At 38.9% G+C, this 19,583-nt stretch overlaps 1 long non-coding RNA gene across 1 annotated transcript; it reads left to right on the forward strand.

Annotated features, from left to right (window-relative positions):
• The first annotated feature begins 2,938 nt into the window (after window positions 1–2,938).
• LOC144542642 (uncharacterized) lies at window positions 2,939–18,060 on the forward strand. The gene is made up of 6 exons (XR_013507347.1): window positions 2,939–3,038; window positions 14,604–14,720; window positions 15,214–15,318; window positions 15,466–16,171; window positions 16,497–16,549; window positions 17,840–18,060. It is a non-coding gene; the product is annotated as an uncharacterized LOC144542642 (long non-coding RNA).
• The last annotated feature ends 1,523 nt before the right edge of the window (window positions 18,061–19,583 follow it).

Raw genomic sequence — 19,583 nt, forward strand, 5'->3', positions numbered from 1 at the left:
TCTGTGACTGGTGCTACAAGCGTGTGTGGGGCCAGAATCCCAAACAGTTCTTTTATTTTGTTTCTGGAGGTGCTGGCTGTGGCAAATCCCATCTCATCAAAGCAGACATGTCTACGCCCACAGTGCTACTTGCCTTTACTGGCACTGCGGCTTTCAACATCTCAGGAAAAACGCTGCATTCTGTTTTAAAACTGCCAAGAACTTTGAAGCCACCTTACCAAGGACTTGGAAATGCACTGGACGAACTGAGAGCGACATTATCAAATGCAGAGATTCTAATCATCGATGAAGTGTCCATGGTTTCGAAGAACCTGTTTGCTTATGTCAACTGGAGATTTCAGCAGATCAAAGGCAGCAAGAAACCTTTCGGAGGGATGTCGGTTCTAGCAGTAGGAGACTTTTACCAGCTGCCACCCCTCGGTAAAGCCAAACCACTTTGCGTGTATGAGGAGGACGTACTTGACCTGTGGCAAGACCACTTCCAGATGATCACCCTTACAGAGATCATGCGACAGAAAGATGATCTTGCTTTTGCAGAGCTCTTGAACAGAATACGAGTGAAGCAAAAGAAAGAGCCTTTGAGTGAGAGTGACAAAGCTTTGCTTGCACAGGCTGTAACTGACATCAAAGACTGCCCACCTGATGTACTGCACATATTTGCAACAAACAAAGAAATAGACCAACACAATGCTGCAACAGTATTTGCCCTCCATACCAACATCATAAACATTGATGCTGACGACTACAAAAAAGACCCACGAACAGGACAGATGGCGAAACAGACTACACCCATCAAAGGTCAAAAAGGAGATTTACCCGACACTATACAAGCCGCAGAGGGAGTTTGTGTCATGCTGATTCGAAATATAGATGTAGAAGACGGCCTAGTGAATGGTGCATTTGGAAAGATAGCCAAGATTGTGACTGAGACACAAAGTGGAACAAACGCAGTAAAGATGCTTGGACTTCAGCTGGACAATTCGAATGCAGGTCAGAAACACCGCAACAAGACACAAGATGGACCACACAACTTGGTGTACATTGAGAGAACAGAGGAAAGCATGAGCAAAAAATGAGTGGTTCGCAGGCAGTTCCCCATGAAGTTAGCCTTCGCGTGTACAGCCCACAAAGTTCAAGGTATGACACTGCAGTCTGCTGTGGTCTCCTTGAAATGTGTATTTGAACCAGGAATGGCCTATGTTGCACTAAGTAGAACAACGTCACTTCATGGACTGTATATGACAGACATCGATGAAAATAAAATATATGCTGATCCTAACATCACAACTTCACTGGAAAACATGAAAAGAGCATCATTCAGCAGTATAATGCCACTTTTGGAACATGTACAGTCCAAACATTCAAAATCATTCACCACAACACCCAAGGACATCAAACGGCATCATGAGTTGACACTTGCAGATGTTTTATGTGCTACGGAAACCAAGCTGTCTGGCTCATTTGTTTCTACAAACCTCCAGTTGGAAGGTTACAACATGTTTACACGCAACAGACACCTGTCTTACACAAACTATCCTGACATTGCAAGCAAAGATGGAGGTGGAGTCGCTATCTACTGTAAAAGCCATATTCAAGCCCAGGCCAAGCAGTACATACAAAATGTGATGGACCTAGAGTTTGTAGTCATCAAGATTGAGGCCCCAATCAGAGCACTGATTGCTGCTGTCTACAGACCTCCATGTAACAGTGTTGGAAATTTCCTACGAAACCTGCAAAGTCTTTTGGATTCTTTGGAAATTATGGATCACCATCCAATCATTGTCTGTGGTGACTTTAACAAGGATCTCTCAACCAGTGGAAATACACCCATATTCCAGCTGTTTCACGCAAGAGGATATGCACAACTCATCAGAGCTGCAACCACTGAAAAACACACACTCCTCGATCACATGTACATCTCTCAACCACAACTCTGCCTCCAGTCAGGTGTACTGCAAACATATTACAGCTATCACAGTCCTGTTTACTGCGTTTTAACCATGTGATGGCCCAGGATGAGGAACAATGCACTATTCTTAGCTCTTGGTACAATGATTTGCTTGTAGGTGTTCGGTTTCTGCACTGCTGAGCGGGCTGTCTCAAGCCAGCAGTGTCAGCCATCCCTTTAGCTTATTGTTGTGTAAATCGAGAGTGAGATCACAAATTATTCACTCATGTTGGGGATGTTCAGGGTACAGCGGGCTCATACCGTCACAATGATCTGTTTAGGCTCCAGTAGTCTTTTGCATTATTATTGTGCATTCATGTTTATACTCTTTTTTTTTCTGTTAAACCTTTATCCTATCTTATGATCAAGACAAGAGTCAAGTATCATATGATAGTACAGACATGTCACTCAGTGAGGAGTGATGCACTGTTCTTAGCTCTTGGTACAATGATTTACTTCTAGGTGTTCAGTTTCTGCACTGCTGAGCGGGCTGTCTCAAGCCAGCAGTGTCAGCCGTCCCTTTAGCTTATTGTTGTTTAAATCGAGAGTGAGATCACAAATTATTCACTCATGTTGGGGATGTTCAGGGTACAGCGGGCTCATACCGTCACAATGATCTGTTTAGGCTCCAGTAGTCTTTTGCATTATTATTGTGCATTCATGTTTATACTCTTTTTTTTCTGTTAAACCTTTATCCTATCTTATGATCAAGACAAGAGTCATGTATCACATGATAGTACAGACATGACAATGAATGAGAAGAAGCATCATGGCGACGTGCAGACAGGAAAAAAACAAATCTCAAGCTAAGTGTTCATTTTTTCTCTTCCTTCCTCCTATTTTGTTATAAAATAACATTTGCACTACTTTGACAATTTGTCATACAATTTGTCATCACCACATACCCCCCAAAAAATTTCATGAATGTAGATATAACTGAAGAATTAGCACTAATACAGCTGCTTATGTTCTGATTTTTTTCAGACACAGCACAGCTGTTAAACGAAGATGAAGACCACAGTGAACACCACAATGCCGCCGACAGCAGCTCCAGTGAAGAAGCAGCACACCAAAACAAGTAGACATTGAGGTAAAGGCTATGAATAATATGACTAGTAAAGACTACTGTTGCATCCAGTGTGTCTTAGCCAGTGTCATATTTAGTCATGTGCTGTGTGTAAGGACCTGCAGCCTTCATCTAGTTTACAATTTGTACGTGACATATTTTAATAGGGCATGTTTAAGAAAGCTTTTCCCAACCTTTATGAAATTGGTGGGATTCAGCAACTATGACATCATCTAAAAAAACATATACGAATAAACTATAGCACGCAGTGCTGCATGCCATTGTGCACAGGTTCTAAATATAGATTTAAGTTTAATTGGGTTATATAAAATTGGTAGATTACTTATTATTTAGAGTATTTATGATTTAATCAATCAGCCTGGTCAAGTAGTTGGCTGTTGACACTACTTGACTAGTCAACTATTGTGGCTAATCTTTACGACTTGCACAATTTTTTTCTTTTGCTCAATTACTTTCAAATGGATGTTTATTTTCACACTTCTGACCTGGAGCCTATGCCCAGATATGAGTTAAATTAGATGCACAAGTGGGTCAAAAATGACCCGACTGTGTTTTCATGCAATTTGTTTTGCAATGACAACATTTCGTCACTTAATATTCCAAATTTGTGTTTTATATCTCCCTATTAAATGTTTTACCTTCACATTTTAATTTTTAAGTAAACACATTTTTTCTATTAATATGCCAAGTTTACCTAGGTGGGTCAAAAATGACCTGTATGAATTTGCTATTGAATTGCATGGGAATATTTACTGTGCAGTACACTTCCAATGTCAAATGTGTCACCACTCACAGCATTTGCATTGCTTTTTTTTTTATGCCAGAAAATATTTAAAACATATATTTTTACATAATTTACCATTATATGAAAGATCATCTGTCTATTATATTAGTGTAATTCATAGCTAGCCAGTTTTACAGTTGTAGCTGTTGTAGATATGTTGACAATACTGAATAGCTTGATATGCATAACATACTGATAGACTGTTAATGTCATATTTGTAGTATATATGGCAGCTAACCTAAACTACATAATTTGTTAGGGAGCCAAAATAGTTGGTTGCTTCATGGGTTGCAAGTCTCGTAGATTACATTTACATGGAAATTCATGTCAATCTTCATTCTATATGCTCTGTGCAATTGAATTCCCTGGAAATAAGATTGACTTGCTGAAATGAATCTAGTTTATCTGGTAATCTGGCTTTATGGAATAGTACTCTGACTGCTGATGTGTAGATTCACAATATCAGCATCACTGGAATGATGCAACATTTGCCATAATGCCATGACAGTGTCCAAAATGTTTGTAGAAACATAGAACTTACTGAGACACGAAAATGCAAATCAGACGATGAGTAGTCTCCTGGATTCCCTTAGCAGGTGTGACCCTGCAAAGTAGTAAAAACATAAAGATCAAAATTACAGACAGCTGTAAGTTTAGCGTTGTGTACACTTGACATGTATTTTTTTTTAGTTACATGCAAAATGAGATTTCTAATTTGAAACTTTTGACCTGGCTGATAATGTGTGGATTTGAAAATAGTGCACCAACAATTTGCCATTTAATGGATGCTTTTATCCAAACCAGCTTTACTGCTGTAGCATTGGAACATTTGTTTAACAAAGAAACAAACTACTGAGCCTCACAGACATATAGTGATAGCAGCTAAATGGAACTTGATGGAACTCATACCACAATTCCATTTTAAAATGTTATTTTCATCCTTATGAACACAGGTCTTGAAAGAAGGTATTCAGTCACTCACCTGAAAAGTACTGGTGAAGATCAAACTGCTAACCTAATATGTAATAATATCTATCCTAATCTAATAACCTGTAATCTAATCTAATGCAATATAAACTAAACTAATATAATCTAAACTACTCAAAACTAATACTATAATATAAACCTAATCTATGAATCGCAAAATGAATATATAAAAGATTGAAGTAATTGGTCTCTCTGGTAGATGGTAAACACAGGGAGCCTGAAAAAAGAAACAGTAATTAATAAGAGCATCTTTACTTTCAGTACACAAAAACACACAATCATTTGTACGTCACAGTGCAAGTTCATGAAATTGTAATGACAACATGGCAAAGTCATGTTAACTATCCTGTGGCACACTAACCAAGATGTAAAACTGCAGCACTGTAAATGTGCAACTTGTCTTCTGGACCCCTTATCAGGTGTGACCCTGCAAATAATAGTGAAATACAACTATTAATTAGAGAGGACTTAAGTATTAAGGTATTTTTTTTATCAAAACACATGCATGTTGGAATAAAGCTACACACACAGAAAATATTCACAAAACTGTAATTTTAAATTTAAAGTCAAAGAAAAAGACTTAAATGTGTAAGTAAATGTTTGAATGAATATAATAGCAGTTGCAAACATAGTATAATATTTGCTTACATTTATTTTGTACAAAGACACTGCAGTCAGACAGCTGATGTGGCAAACATGGCCAATCTGAAGAGCATTTTTTTTTGAGTGATAAAGATCGAAGTTTTTAGATTGATAGGGACTTTACATTACAGTTATTGCATACATTGTCAGTGTGAGTCAGTGGGATTTGAAGGCTGGATCCTTGCAGGGTTGTTTCAATTGCTTTAACAGCTGACCTACCAATTATCCAACACAGGGCCAAATACCAACCAAACTGACCTTTAACATTTTGTGTAATGCTATGAGAGGCTGCAAAATGTGTTTAGAAATATGGAGGTGGCTTACCTGAAAAGGACTGCAGAAGTGGTGTACCACTGGAACAGTAGTCTAACAACAAAGAAACAAAGTACTCAGCCTTACAGACACAAAATGATAGCAGCTAAACACAAATTGTGTAACTGACTGCATAATGTCATTTTAATAGGGGTGTAATGGTTCAGCAAAATTATGTTTGGATGAATATGGTTTACTCTCATATACATAAGATAGCTACACCACAAAAACATGCAGCTGGGTCATTTTTTATACATCATATGTATTCTAGGGTTAACAGCATTGTTGGCGTTTTGATAGGCGACTGTGAAACAAACTTTTTGCACACAGAGCTAACTTGTACGATTATGGAGGATCCTGTAATTCAGGAGCTTCACCTCCACTCATCATTGTGAATTTAAGTTGGGTTAAGTAAGAGTTCATTGACGTTTTAAATTGCACAGTCCTGCCTATCCATTATGCCAATAAGACCATTTGAATGTTTCCATTTTAAACAGCGGAATTAATTTGTCTGTATAATACATTTAATGGCAAAAATACAGCATTTGTTGAGTCTGTGCATGTCTTGTAAAACAATACAACACCAAAAGTTTGTATTTTACTTTTTTTTTTTAAATTATGTACTCCAAGCTATGGAACACACCCTATACTCATTCTCTGTAGGTTATTTTTTCCATATAAAAACCAAATTTAAACCAAAAATCAAATTTTATTTGTAGATTGCTTTAGTTGAAATGATACAACAATGGGGCATATTTTGAACAACTTAGCAGCTGTTTTTCATGATGAATAATTTAAATAAGAAATTAAGTTGTGTCACAACAAGCACATAGGGCACTTAAACAATCAAATGGATATCAAATGGTTATCAAAACAGTAGTTCTTAAAAAAAACAAAAAAACGTGCACTTGCTGTTATGCACAGAGTTTGTTTAAGGGGCAGGTGTGTGGCAATAACCTAATATAGCACCAATAACGTTCATATTGATAAACCATGTTTTTCTTGTTGTTCTTGGTATTTTCAAAATATTTTAAGATGTTAATCTGTTGATTTTTTCACTACTGTGCAACTAATGTAAATTATATAGTCATACAGTTACACTTGCCTATAATACACGTTCAAATACTTCAAATGTCACCTGGCAGTTGTAACGTTAAAGCATTTGCTGCAAAGCAACATAGACGTCATCTGCAACTGCTTGAGCTGTCGCCCCCTAGTCAATTAAAGGTGTAGCCGAACTGAGGCCCTGTACCATATTAATATGTAGCCATTACACCCCTGTTTTAAAATGCCATTTTTATGAGCACAACGTTTGTCAGGTGACTAACCTGAGAAGGATCAGTGAAGAGGCGCAAGCTGTATCGTCAATCTATGAATACAGAGATAAACTGCTGAACACTGTATACACAAAACAGCAGTTAAAACTATGTAGCGATGCATAACCAGAACAGTTAAGTGAGCAGATTATTACATCATATAGTAGGATATACAATTTTCCAGAGCAGGTATTTTGTCAACATAGCTCTATCTGGTACAAATTGCCCGGTTTATAGGTTGAACACACAGACAAACACAAAAACTAATAACATGATGCCATTGTTATTGCCACACAATGACGCACAGCATCACTCAGTTCTCTCTCTCTCAAACACACACACGTTACCATGCAAAACTAGAAAAATACGATCATCTACTATGAACATTTGCACATTACTTCATTCCTGACATGCATTTACGCAATGTCAAATGCCAAAATCTACGTGTTCCCCTCACCATTACGCAATGCCAAATGCGCAACGTGCATGTCCCGTTTACCATCAGCACACATTGCCAATTGCTAAATACGCAACCTACAACCAAGAAAAACAACACAGTAAATATGTAAAAAGCACAGCCCAGCAAAAAGTCAGTGGACGCTCACGACGCCCAACTTACCCGACGCACACACATCGCCTGTTTGGTTAAAACAAACATTACGCAACATTCAAAACAATTTGTTAAATCCTCCCAGTTATGTCTCATGTCACTTAAATCAACCCACGTAGTGCATTTTTTTATTATTATTATTATTATTATCATTATTATTATTTTCTATTTATTATCTATTTTTTCCATTCCAGGACACTGAGGCTACCGGAGTCTCCCGGCCAATCCGCGAGGGCTGGCAACCCTACCCTAATCAGATTAAACGTATAGTAATTTAACTAGGCCTAACTCACATTTGAGGAGAAAATTGTGTCCTAGCTCTCAATACAAAAACAGAGAAATTGTGGATTAATGTAGCCTTGTTAGGGAGACAACCATACCGAGACTGCACCTTTGCTCAGACAACGTTTTCTAACTACCACACATATTCAATTCCATTTATTTATTTTTTTTTATTTTTTTTATTGATTTTTAAATTTAAACACATACACACCTCTCAACATAAACAGAAAAATGTACAAAACAGAAAAATCCCACCCCAAACCAACAACAGACGCTGCAATATGTAAAAGCTAAATTAAAAGGAAAAACAAGTAAATATAAAAAAAAAATAATAATAAATAGCACAAACAAATGGAGCAATCAGCCATTGCCTTCCAGGGACAAACAAGTAGGTCAAAGTCTCTGTAGGATGCAAAGGTTTCCAGAGTCTCCAGAATTCGTCCGATTTATGGTTGAGATCATGAGTCAATTTCTCCAGAGGGAGAAGGGCCGATATCTGTGATATCCACATGCCGACTGTAGGGACCTGCGGTGCGGACCAACGCAACAAGATACACTTTTTAGCCAAAAATAAAAGAATTATCAACAGAGATTTGGTATCTGTATCAAAAAGATTGCCCGGGGTATGGTTTAACAGGTAAAAAGAAGAAGTCAGTGTAAACCGTTTACCGGTAACCTCCTGGATCATAGAATGGATCTCTTTCCAAAATGTCTGGATGCGGTCACAAGACCAAAACAGATGGATAAACGTACCTTTGTGTGTTTTACATTTATAGCAGAGGTTTGAGCTGTTGGGGAACATTTTCTGGAGGCGAATAGGCGTAAAATAAATCCTATGGAAAAATTTTAAATTTTGTTCATGTATAGAAAGTGAGGTACATTTCGGGAAGATCCCATTGCAAATTTTGATCCAATCTGCAGGACTAAATGTTACCCCCAGATCACGCTCCCACAGCGGCTTCAGGGAATCATAAACCGAAGAATCAGAGTACAGTAGTAGAGCATAAATCTCTGAGATCATTCCCTTGGGGGATTTGGCCGAGACCATAGTATTTTCCAGTTCCGACAGGTTCAAGCGGATCCCGTTTTTTCTTAAAAGAGACTCTATATAATGACGAATTTGGAGATATTTAAAAAAATCTTTATGGGGAATGTTAAAATCAGTCCTAATTTGCTCAAATGACTTTAAAGAGCTGGAGACCAACAGGCCAGCAAGATCTGATAGGCCCTTGGAAGACCACTCCAACAAACCAATGCTCCTAATCTGTGCCGGAAGGTCAGGATTCAATGCCAGGGGAGACCAAACAGAAATAACAGAGGAAATATTCAGATATTTCTTCACATCCCTCCAGACCAGTAGTGTGTTATAAACAATTATATTATTGTTAAGGGAATTTATCTGATCTATATTGTTGATAAAGGGGAGGGATTTAAGCCTTCTGGGATAACATGCTCGAGACTCAAGACCAACCCATAAGGAATCCTTCCTATTCATAAACCAATTTGTCATCATTTTAAATTGTGCTGACCAATAGTAGAGTTGTAGATTGGGCAGGGATAAGCCTCCCAGTTCCTTCAGCTTAATAAGTTTAGAGAACCTAACTCTCTGTTGTTTGTTGTTCCAAATATATCGAGAGATATAAGAGTTCAGTGACTTAAAAAATGTTGGGGTCAAATAGCAAGGAAGATTTTGAAATAAATAATTTAATCGGGGAAGGATATTCATTTTTATAGCGTTGATTCTCCCAAGGAAGGAAGTGGGTAAGGAAGTCCACTTCGTCAAATTGTTTTAAATTTTTTGGATTAGAGGGGAGTAATTAGTCTCAATTAAATTATTCAAGTCAGGAGTGACAAAAATACCTAAGTATCTGAAACCCCTCTCCGACACCTGAAAAGGGGATTGTATGGACATATTCTGGGGAATATTGAAAGGCAGAGCGACAGATTTTCCTAGATTAATTTTGTAACCCGACAGGGCACTAAACGAGGCTATAGAGTTCAGAACTGCTGGAATTGATTTTTCAGGATCCCTTAGATACAGAAGAACGTCATCCGCAAATAAGGAAATAACATGGTTTTCTTCACCCACTGTGATCCCTCTTATGTCGGGATTAGTTCTGATGGCCTCGGCCAAAGGCTCAATGAATAATGTAAACAATAAAGGTGACAGAGGGCACCCTTGTCTGCAACCTCTGCGCACTGAAAAACCCTCAGACATCAGGCCGTTTGTATTAACAGTGGCTATTGGATCAGAGTAAAGAATTTGAATCATATTAATAAATCTAGTGCCTAAACCAAATTTTTCTAATACAGAGAACAAAAAGGACCATTCTACTCGGTCAAAGGCCTTTTCGGCATCCAGAGAAACTATCAATGCTGGGTTTTTATGAGTGTTAAGATAGTGTACGACATTAAGCGCACGACGTACATTATCTTTGCCATACCTCAATTTCACAAATCCTGCCTGGTCCGGGTTTATAATCTTAGGAAGCATGTTTTCAAGTCTACGAGCCAATACTTTTGCAACTATTTTGTAGTCCACATTGAGTAGGCTGATAGGCCTATACGATGAACAGTCCAAGGGATTTTTGTCTTTTTTTAGGAGTAGGCTAATGGAAGCATATCTCCAAGAGGGTGGAATATCACCTTTCAAAATATGATTAATAGCGGGCATAAGAATTGGGTGGATCTCTGGCCAAAACTTCTTAAAAAATTCTAACGCAAACCCATCTGGGCCCGGACATTTCCCATTCGGCATGGCTTGGATCGCAGCCCAGACTTCCTCTGGTGTGAATGCCACATTTAAACTGGAGCAATCCTCCTCCGTGATAGTAGGTAAAGAGATATTATTTAGGTAAGAGGCAATGTCGGCGTCGGTCTTCTCTGAACTGTAGAGGGATTTATAAAAATCTCTAAATGTACTATTGATAGTCAGTGGATCACATGAGACATTGCCACACGGTGTTCTTATCATATTAATTGAGCGATCATTGTTCTGATTTTTCAGTTGATGGGCAAGCAAGCGACTGGATTTATTACCAAATTCATAGTACTTCTGTTTAGTGAAAAGTAGTAGCTTCTGAATATGACGAGTGTGATCCATATTAAGTTTGGTCTTAGCAGACACTAACGCTTTTAAATTCGCAACTGTGGGTGTTTGTTTATGTATTTGTTCTAACCTAGTAACTTCTTTTTCAAGATTTTTCCTATTGCCCTCCAGGAGTTTTTTCTGATAAGAAGTATAGGAGATAAGGTGTCCACGTAAGGTGGCTTTAGCCGCATCCCAGATCATAGCAGGAGACACTGGAGAAGTTCTATTATCAAGCCAAAATTGTGATAGATTGTTCCGAACAAAGGTGCAGAAAGGCTCACTGTTCAAAAGTGATGTGTTGAATCTCCAAGTTGGAGTTCTAGGAATGTTGAATGCTGGATTAATATGCAAATGCACTGAAGCGTGGTCCGATATGACGATAGGATCTATACGGCAGGCCTGGACTGTATGTAAAAGTTGTTTAGGAATGAAAAAATAATCGAGTCTGGAGTAGGAGTTGTGAGGATGCGAATAGAACATATAGTCTCTTACTTTAGGATTTATCTGTCGCCATATATCTATCAGTCCAGTGTCTGTGCATAAGTTGTTAAGGACAGTAGATGACCTTGGATTTGATATGTTTGCGGAGGAAGATTTATCCAAAGAGGCGTTCATTATGCAATTAAAATCACCAGCTAAGAAGCCCAAGCCTTTGCAGTAATGATTAAACATCAAAATCATTTGTGACATGAAATGGGGTGAATCATAGTTCGGGGCATAAACATTAAGAATAGTTAAGTGTTGTTTAAGGATGGAGCCTGTAATCAGGATGAATCTCCCCTCTGAGTCCTTTTCTTCGTGTGCCAAAATGAAAGGAAGATTTTTATTTATGAGAATGGCTGTACCTTTTTTATTCTGTGAATGGGAGGAGAAGTAAACTCTGCCTACCCAGTCTCTCCTAAGCTTCAGATGTTCTGTATCAGATAATCTAGTTTCTTGAAGCAGTGCTATGTCGGATTTTTGTTTTTTCAGATGCGTTAAATCTTTTTCCTTTTGATTACATGGCCAATCCCTTGGACGTTCCAAGTGGTGAGTTTAAGTGACCCAGACATAGGAGTTGTAAAGTTGGAACGCAAGTGAGTAACAAGGGTTGAGTGGAAAGAAACTGATTAAAATATAAAGAATGGTATAAAAAAGAAAGCCTAAGCTCCAATCGTTCAACATGGTAAAAAAAGTAAAATACAGAAACTCAAAATCGCAGCGCTTACCCTCCCCTATCCTGTCCCCAAACGACAGGGTAAAAGTACCCCAAATGAAGTCACCAAGCATACTAAGCATAAACGGATCTTAACTTAACAATTAGACCACAGTAACAGCTTAGACACCCGAGACAGTATCCAAACTCCAGGCTAAATAATGGACACCACTGTGAGTCACCCCAGAGTAAGAGTTCCTGAGTTGTACTTGAACCTAAACACAAATTTTGTGCCAATCGCTCCTTTAGTAGGAAATATACACAGTAAGTTGAAACAAAAATAGGTCAGCTATTAAAACAAAATGAAAGATGCTATAATCATAACAGAGGATTATCAGAATGGAAAGGCACTGTGGTGAAGTGTGAAATAAATTTGAGTACACTAACGTTACAACAGTATCTAATTTTCATGCATTAGAACAGGCATGGTAAGGCAGATATAAATAACTAAAAACACCTCGTTTTCAAGGGAGAGAACTACAGGTCAATTCCATTTCTTTTACCACATGAAGGAAAGTATTATTATCCTAATCCAAATACTACAACGAATTCATACAATTTACCTCTTAGCTCTTGACCTGATTTGAAAAATATCATGACACTCACCTGAGAAGGACGCTGTTGCCATCAGACAAGCTGTAAGGCTACTGTTTGAATTCAAGCGGGAGAGACGCAATCAACCACAGTCTCGCGATGCTAGATCCAAGTCAGCCACTCAAATCGCGCATTTAGTTTGCTTTTCAAATCCTGGTGGAGTTTAAGACAACCATAGCTGCTCTGCTCCCCCTCCGCCCCCTACAGGACTGCTATGCTTACTGCTGCGGCTGCCACTTGCCACCAAAGCAAGAGAAAGCTGGCTCTGTGCACAAGAACTAAATCTTCTAAAAGCCTTAATTTAAAACACGATCTTAAATGTTGAGCATGTAACTGTTCAATGTAAGCTCTTGTAGCCTAAATAAAAGTTACAATGGAAAAATATAGGGCTACACATCAGCCCCGTTCGCCTTGGGGCCCATCGGTACCGAAAATGGCGTTTGCCAGACACCCGGTGACGCATCGGCGTCGAGAACCCCCGAAATCTCGGCCGGATCACCAGGAACAAATCGGCGCCCAGCTATCGGCACTGGCCGGCACCGTGCCCCCGGGAAGCTCCGGGAAGCGTCGGCCGACGCGCCGAAACCACCATACTCTGTGTGTGTACCTTAGCTTCAGTTAGCTTCAGCTACTGTGTGGGAGAAACGAGCTACCTCCCAATCTCAGCGGAGAAACAAGATGGCGGAGAAAACGAAACTTAAATTTCTGGCTCTGTGATCCTATGATTGAGTCCACATGGTTCTCATCATTTTACAATGGGTGTGTATTGCGTGTGTATTGCGTGTGCTTTAGTGTGCTTTGCCTACGGCAAGCACACTAATAATAACTACAATGATATGCAATAGTCAAAAGGTTGACTCTTATGTTAGCAGCAGTATAAAAGCGGTACCAATCACAATTATACTTCTATTCAAGCAAAACTGACCCAATTGTTATTAAAAGCAAGTTGAAGAATGCAGATAAAGTTCAATATTTAAACAGTCAGACTCAGTCACATTGCCCCAAACCTTGTCTTAGGTACCAAAGGACCCATTATTTCACCAAGATAACAGAAATTGGAACACATTCTCAACAAAAAAGATTTTCCTTGTGGGTATATCCAAAAAATTACAGCAGGTTGCACTCCAATATACATAATAGCAGCTGCGCCAGTCCAGCGAAAAGTTGCAAGACTGCTGAACATTAACCCCTAATAAAAACACCTGATATCATAAAACAACCACGTATAACCATTTTATAAAGACAAAATTCGATTCATACCTGGTAACATAAAGGCATACACAGGAACATCAGCTGTGTGTGTGGCGCATACATGTAGGCTGGTCTCCTGATAGAAAGAGCAAAACACTGAATGTAAATAAATAGGCCCTGCAGTCAGGCTAGCAAACTAACTGAACACACTGACATCAGGTGGTAATATGAACCCAAAAGAAAATTAATAAAAGGAGGGGATGGTGTAGCTAAATACATGGTACAACCAGTTATGGCTGGAATTGAATACATTGTTATAGTTTTACAGCAGATTTTTAAACGCCACCGCAATGATGTTATGGATGGCTTTGTAATGTCATATTTGCTGTCAACACTTTAGGAAGGTGGAAACATGGCACCCATGATGCAAACTGACCATACTCTTTCTGTCAACGGCTGTACATATAATCATGTTTCATAGTATGTTCATTGTATTAGTATTTAGTATTTTGAGACTTTGAAGGTATTATTTCATAAAAGTGAGCTTTCAAACATTGCTTTCAGCGGCGGGGAAGACCCATTCTCTGACAGAGGCAGAGATTGAGAATGCCATCAAGGATTGGCTGAAAGGCAGCTCTGATCGGAATGGAGGGCGGCGTCAACGGGAAGGAAAAAAAAAAGGTTTGGTGACAACTTTAGGGTAGCCTTTTAGTTTTGCGTTTGTTGTCTTTGTTAGTTTGCTAGTCATAGAAAGACCATGGCCCCTTTCTGCTCCCCATTTAGGAATGCCACATTCCCCACCTGTGCTTACTAGGAATGGAAAGGTTGCAGAATCCGTCCAGTTACAGATTTTCACTACCGCAACCTGGAAACATCTCACCTGGTGTTTCCCGGTCATGTGGATGTCATCCATGGGATTAATTTTAAATGTCACCCAGTGAAATTTGGGGAAATCTATTTTTTTCATTTTTTAATAAGAAACAGTTTTGTGTGCATTGGCACACTGGCATCCAAAGCAACAGTTTCATCTCCAAATTCTCAGATCTTTTTTATCTTTGATATTGGCTAGGTAGTAACACCACTTCCTCTGTATTATGCATCATGTCATTTTGGATTTGACAACTGTGTGTATATGTGCAACTGTGTGTGTGTGTGTGTGTGTGTGTGTTTTAAGATCAAAGGTCATCAAGGGAAGACGGTGATGCACACACACTTCTTCTCTTTCCAAGCGACCATGGCGAGGATGACAGTGACAGCGATACAACTGTGATTGAATGATGTGAGTCGGGACAAATTCTATTTGGCCTTTGTATACAGTATAACTCTGATATACATGGTGTACATACAGTATATATATATATATATATATGGATACAGGATTCGTACACTCATTCCACAAACAAATCTTTGTTCTTTTGTCTTTCAGCACTGCCCGTGGGGATGAAACCACTTTTTCTGATTGTTTGTTTATGACTGTCTTTTGTTTAAATAGTAAATAACATTAAATTACCAATAAATTGTTTAGCATTAAGAAAGCTCCTAAGAATGTAAACTTCTCATGTTGAGATTCTATTTCAAAAGGTAAAGCCCATTTTAATTTCATTATCTCAAAAGCGTCATTTTTTGGTAAACCAAATATGTCTGTAGGCTGTTTTAAATACATTTATTAATTTTCTGAAATTTTGTTTCGTACAGGTCATAAACAATGAAATCACTGGAACTGACATTATTTGTGACCATGAAGGAGAATTCAGAATAACATGAGGAAATGAAGAGGCAGGGTGAAGTATTGAACTCAAATGGGCAATTTATTAATGTTCAAGGGCCAGGGGAAAGGAGCATAAAGTCCTTCCCAACCTGGGAGGCTGGTATTTGTAGCTCTGCGGTGATAAGGGAATTGCCACTAGGCGAGTCCAGGTGTATGCGTTGATGGCTGCGGCACATGGACTGGATAGTACTGCCCCTCAATACCCTGGCTTAAGGACCAGTTTTCATCGCTGTCCATGGTGCTGATCGTGCCTGCTGTGCTTAATTTCCATATACTTGCCTGTGCAATAAAACCTTTTCTTTTGTAGTATTCAGAAGGGTCCTGAATCACCGCAGCTAATTTAATCAAACTGGCAGTTCAAAAGGTATGTTTTTCTGACAATTTAGGAAAGAAACTGCACAACTACAGATTTCAAGCAGATCAAGCAAAATATTTTAAATCAGTTCTTTGCATTGGACGACTTCCATTGGGGGGACTTATGACAGGAGATAATTTCATTCTCTATGCATTGTAGACTTACTAGAATGGATGACAGAAGTGCCTTCATAATAATTAGATTTTCATCTCCAGGATGCACTTTTTCATTTTAAATTGCCTGCTGCCTTATCATTGTCTGATGGATGCTCGAGACACTAGGCTATCTGTAAACCACTATTTTCCTATGTAATAAGACTATTTTCTTTTCCTAGGATTCATAATGCTCCAGCCATGTGATAAAATCACTCTGCATCATACCATACAGGTAAGATGGTCACCAATGTTTGTCAGACAAGTTAAAGAATTAAGCACTCAGGGCTCCGTTTTCGTGTACCAAGGCGCAGATGCAGGTGTTGGTGCAAGCTCACACAAGCAACTGAAGCAGTGACCATCGCACATGAACAGTCCTACAAATGCACACATAAGGAACAATATTAACCTCAATACATACAATACATACCAAGCTATACAAACGAATACAAATAAATGTACTACGAGCAGCAGCAATTCCCACTCACCCTGTATGGTATAGGCTCTAGTCCCTGGAGCTGCAATGGACCCAGGACCAACAGCTAGGTCAAATGGCACTAGGATAAACCACATCCAATTAGCCTCACTAACACAATACATCATACAATATAATTACATAATACTTTGGAAAAATACCAAAGACATACAAATAGTAAAAAATAAATAAATATGAATATAGGCTACAGCACCCCAAATATTCCGCCAAATGCAGATGATGTCCCTTTTAAGATGACGTCACGTTTCTGGGAATATTGGAAGCCCGATCACCAATGTTTTCTGTGCGTAATGATGCGATCCGACCGTTTTATTTTGGAAGATAATGATTCACACAATAACCACACATGCAGATACGACTCATTTTGTAGTAGGCCTATAATAAAATGTCTTTACCTTATTTTGTTGGTTGTCTGTAGGCTGTTTTACGTAAGTGATTAGTTGCATTCAATTAGTAATATTTGGCTGTTTACATGCGCACAATAATGCCACCATTGCCAGTAGGTCTACTGTGAGTAGCGCTTTGAAAATGAGCACTACAGCCCTCAAATTAGAGGAAGGTGGCCATCCGAAGATGGCTATAGGAATATAATCAACCGAAAGGGAAGGGTTTTATACATCCTACAAGCAGCTGTGGATGACAGATGATGTTAAGAATCAGCCCTTAATCGAACACAGCACAGATAGTGATTTTGACGCGCTAGTAAACGTCTACTGGTTGAAGAATTTATCAAAGTGAACAAGACAAGCATAACATACACAAAAGTGGTTTACATTGTTATATATTTACATGGTTTTGGAGAGGTCTGTGTGTGCGCCCTCACCAACTAAAGCCACGAAAATAGCACAACTTACCAAAGGGGCGGAAGTAGCAGTTCGCTGGTGCAAAGGCATCTGCACCGGCACAAAAATAGAGCCCTTACTGTATATTTTGGGTTTGGGGATGTCTGTGTTAATGTTATAATCTGCAATGTCAGCAATTGTAATATCCTACAGCTGATGCTTATTTCCTTATTTCCTTTTTCTGCAGAAACACAGCAGAAATGGGGACAATTTGCTTTGCAAGAACAACAAAAGAGGAAGCTTTTTTCCTTTTTTTTGGGCAAATATATATAGAATAACGTGCCATAAAGCATGCAACATTATATAAAGTCGCTGTAAAGCCAATGTCAAGCTAATGCTTATTCTAAATGTCAATGACTTGCAAATATTTTTTTTAAATGGCTTAAGGCATTAGGAAAATAATGCTGAATGTGGGTGATCTGTAGCCTATAAATAAAGCATGTGATTTGATTTTTTTTTCTTCGTTTGTCTTTCATCATAAGATAAGGAATTCAGACCAAATTTACAACGTGGCAATTGGTTATGAGTAGGGGTGTCACGATTCTCCAAATCCACGATTTGATTTGACTTTCGATTTTAAGGCCACGATTCGATTCGATTCAATTTAAAAAAAAAAATTTCAGCACTGACAGCTATGCCATTGTTAGACTATCGAGTCTTGATTTGTAAAGATCAACAGATCATTGGTTTTATGCCCTGACAACTGTCATTTACATTTTTAAATTCTTCTTTAAAAAGATGGTATTAAGTGTGATATAACTGCCATATTTTTTTTTTTTTGGAATGTACCACACTAAGGCCATATGGTCAAAGTTTTTCAAAGTTTTTCCATTTAAAAAAACACAACTTTCCCTTTAATTTGGTACCAAATACATGGCAAGGGCATCTCCTTACTTAAGTGTCATTCACAGTATGACAACAAAACAGATCCTTCCTATCTTGGCTAATGATAAGCTTTCAAAATACATACAAAACCTCCAGCGCTTCAGCCCACACAGTAATAAGATCAGACAATAATAGTCGCCAAACAAATATGGAAAAAGTCGGCAAACTTATATGGATAAAAGTTGCTGCAACCCGGCCAGGCCTCCTACTGACTCTTCGGCGCACTGCCTCCCGGAAAACAGCATCCGTCTCCAGCGGTGACAGCCAGGTAGGTCCCGCTGTTTAGTGAAGGTGAGCTTGTGTCTTGTTTTATTGAGCAAGAACAAGCGATTTCGATCAAAAGACTTCAACTCACAATGTCTTCGTAACTTTCCACTACATACGGCGGGTCAGGTTCTGTCTCACAGCACAATCTGACAGCTTCCAGAAGGTTTTAAAAGCGTGACGCTTAGCCGGTGAAGCCATTTTTAGAGCTACCGGTGGAGGACGACTAAACCCGGGGAAAATCAAACGTCTCAGTGTCACCAGATATACAGTATTTTCCAGTTCTGGTACATCGATGACAACTTGAAGTAAATATAAACAAAGCTGATAACTTGATTTTCAGTTTTTGGTACATTTTAAACGATTTAAAAATGATGGGCGCTCTTGGGCGCTATAGTGAAATATAGAACGGGCGCTCTCTAGCAGCTACGCTGTGTCGTCATTGAAATGTTGTTTTTTTTCTTCAGACGCGTGCAAGTAGGCAGGGGTGGAGAGAAAAAAAAATACTGGGAGAATCGCGAACCTGCTTGTGATTTCGAAGGTCGAAATTGAATGCTCATTTCAAATGATTTTCGATTTAGAATCGAAATCGTGACACCCCTAGTTATGAGCCAACATTGTGCTGACCGTGGAAAAATCTGAGAAAACAAAAATTTTGCCACTCAAACCCCATTCACATCTGTTGACAGTACGACGTTGGGCCTACGTGATGCCAACAGCCAATAAGACGTTGGCGCGAAGCCAGCTGCCAACGTTCTGCCAACGCAAGTGTCTACGATGGG

This window comes from Centroberyx gerrardi, chromosome 17 (assembly GCF_048128805.1).
Source record: "Centroberyx gerrardi isolate f3 chromosome 17, fCenGer3.hap1.cur.20231027, whole genome shotgun sequence".
Taxonomy (NCBI): Eukaryota; Metazoa; Chordata; class Actinopteri; order Beryciformes; family Berycidae; genus Centroberyx; species Centroberyx gerrardi.